The sequence below is a fragment of the Heterocephalus glaber genome, unplaced genomic scaffold, assembly GCF_053883595.1.
Source record: "Heterocephalus glaber isolate CG9 unplaced genomic scaffold, H.glaber_assembly_v1.0 deba00001729, whole genome shotgun sequence".
Lineage (NCBI taxonomy): Eukaryota > Metazoa > Chordata > Mammalia > Rodentia > Bathyergidae > Heterocephalus > Heterocephalus glaber.
In genome coordinates this window covers 6950024-6953126 of record NW_028258440.1, presented here as the reverse complement: position 1 = coordinate 6953126, position 3103 = coordinate 6950024, and positions in this window count along the sequence as shown.

The following is a 3103-nucleotide window of genomic DNA, read 5'->3' as shown; positions in this document are numbered from 1 at the left end:
CATTTTTAAAAAGATTTGTGGGCTGGGGATTCAGCTCAATGGTGCCACCACCTGCATCGCAAGTGCAAGGTCCTGAGTTCTATCCCTGTTACCAATAAATAAATAAATAAATAAAGATTTGTATTATCACCAAATATGTGAAACTTTATACAAGACATCCTAGCCAGTACAATAGCAAAAAAAGAAATAAAATAATAATCAGGATAGAAAATATAACATTGTGAATATACTTAGATGATGTAATAAGATACATGAAAGGTTTAAAAGAATCTATACACAATTTGAATTAATAAATAAATTTAACAAATTCTCAATATATTAAACAATATATTGGTATATGCCAAAAATCAGACATTAGAAATAAGTTTCATAATATTTATGATCCCCTCAAACTATCAAATACTTAGTGATGGTCTTATTTCTGTTTTTATTAGTACATTTTAAAGTACACAAAGTTTGCGATCATCTTGAGAAGTGAGTATATGTACATAATACAGGTTAATTCTTTTTTATCCCCTTCCCTTTCCGTCCTGGCTCCCTCCTCCTTCCTCTAAAGTGTATACCAATGTGAAGAGATAGAAAATGAAAGTATATAGTAAATGAAATGAGATCCTAAATGAAAGGAAGAGTATACCATTCCAGGAATACTCAATATTGAAAAAAATGACAATTTTACTCAAATAAAATTTAAAATAGTTTCTTTTATTTTATTGGTTTTGGGGATTCATCACACCTGTTTGTAGAAATTCAGAAGATCATGACTGGCGCATGATTTTTAAAAGATAAACAAAGTTTGAATATTCATATTACTAGATATTAAGACTTATTAAACTACTATGTTTGCTACTATATAAATAACATTTTATTTCTCACACATATTTAAAAAGTGAATATTGACATCTATCTCATATTTTACCCAGAAACTAATTCCAGATGGAGTGTACATCTAAATCTGAAAGGTAAAATAGCAAAGACAGTGTCATCATGAGCTTTGTGCACCAAGCATATGGACGAACCTTGAGACCATAAGGTTAAGTGAAATAAATCAGACATGCAAGCTTAAATGTCACATGGATGCTCTTATATGAGAAACTGAAAGTATAAATAAAGCACAAAATAAAACAGAGACTAGGAAATAGAGAAAACTATCTTTGGTAAAAGAAAAGGGGTCCAAGAGAGGAATGAAAGGGGACATAAAAATAATTAAGATGTGTTATGTACATGTACCAACTTCCCATGAGGAATGTGTTCCAGAATCGCGGAAAGAAATGTACAGAGACATAGAATTTGGGTAAAAAAACAAAGCCTTTAATCCCTAGCGAGGGGCACAGCCAGAAACTTGTCTGATCAATGTCCATACCGTCCTTTGCTTTAACATTTCCTTTTATATCTTCTTTTAGCCATTACCTCATTTCTGGTGGTCTTAGTCAGAAAAATTTGTTTCTCTTTTACAACTAGTTCCTGTTATAGTCACAGACATAACAAACAGATGGCACCTAAAACAAATACATTGTAAACTACCCAAACATTTCTACTTTGCTTTTCTCTGGGTTAAATGTTATCTACAGTTAGGTTACAGGTCAAAGGTTCAGTTAGACATCACCTTAAACAATAAGAGTTGCAGGAAAGGTAAAACTTAAAGGAATGGATTACTTATTTTACTTCAAGTACCTTAATAACTAACCTATAGTTTAAATTTTCTCTAGCAAATGTAATTATTATTACTGCAAACATGTACTAATATGAATAAAATTAAATTATACATTCTAAAGAAGAAAAACAGCATCAGCCATGAAGGAAATTTTAATGAATTGGACTACATTAAAATTAAGAACATTTATTCACCAAGATACATCATGAAAGGAATGAAAATGCAATCTACAGGGTGTGACGAAATATTTGGCATGCCTATATGCTATGTAAAACTCATATTCATAAAATATAAAGAACTAGAAAACATTAAAAATATAGAATGGCTAATAGAAATTTTTGAATCCACATAGCTAATAAATACATGAAAGAGGCTCAAACTCACTAGTCAGTAAATAAATACAGATTAAAATGTCAAAAATATATCATTACATAAATACACCAAAATAGCTATGACTAAAAGCTGCTATTGTTGTTTCCTCAAAAAATAAAATAAAAATCACCACATATTCCAATAATTCCACTTCTTAGTACATAAACAAAATTATTCAACACTGTGACTAGAACAGATATGTGTATACCCATGTTCATTGCAGCATAATTCATAATAGCCAAAAGATAGGAACCACACAAATGTCCTTGACAGATAAGTCATAAAAAAATGTGATACATGTTTACAAAGTAACAATATTCAACCTTAACATGATAAAATTCTGACACACGCTACAATGTGAATGAATCCTGACAACAATATACTAAGTGAAATTAGCCTGTCAAAAAAGGCCAAATATTGCATGACTCCATTTGTGTAAGGTATAGAATAGTCAAATTCGCAAAGACAGAAAGTAGAATACTGGTTGTCAGAAGTTATGGGAAGAATCCTGTATGGAGTTAACAATTGAAGGTCACAGAATTTCAGTGTGAGATAATGAGAAAGTTCTGGAAATGGAATGTGGTGATTATTGAACAAAAGTGTGACTGTACTTCATGCCACTGAAATGTACACTTCAAACTTGCTAGAGTGGAAAATATTATATTGTATCTCTTTTATTGCAATTAAAACTAAAAATGAGGGGGAGACTTCTGGGCCACTGGAAAACCGACCTAGTGCCTAAGAGCAGAGCCACACCCAGCGCTGAGGAGGAACCTTCCTGGCCACCTTACCACTGACTCCAGCCACAAGGGCACCAGCAGCACACAACACCACCCCTTGAAATGTGGAGATAGGTAAATAACTCTCAAAACCAGACTTCCAAATCACCTACAGCAACCCCAAAGGGAAACATATGGAACACTCTGACACTCAACCACTTGGACCCCCTGAACTGGCAACAAAAGAGGATCAGGAAAAAATGAAATCAGAAATAATTTCTCAGACAACAGCAAAGATTGTGCCCATAGTGCAAGACAAGATTGATAAATCTAGACAGGACATAGATAAAAAAATAGAGGA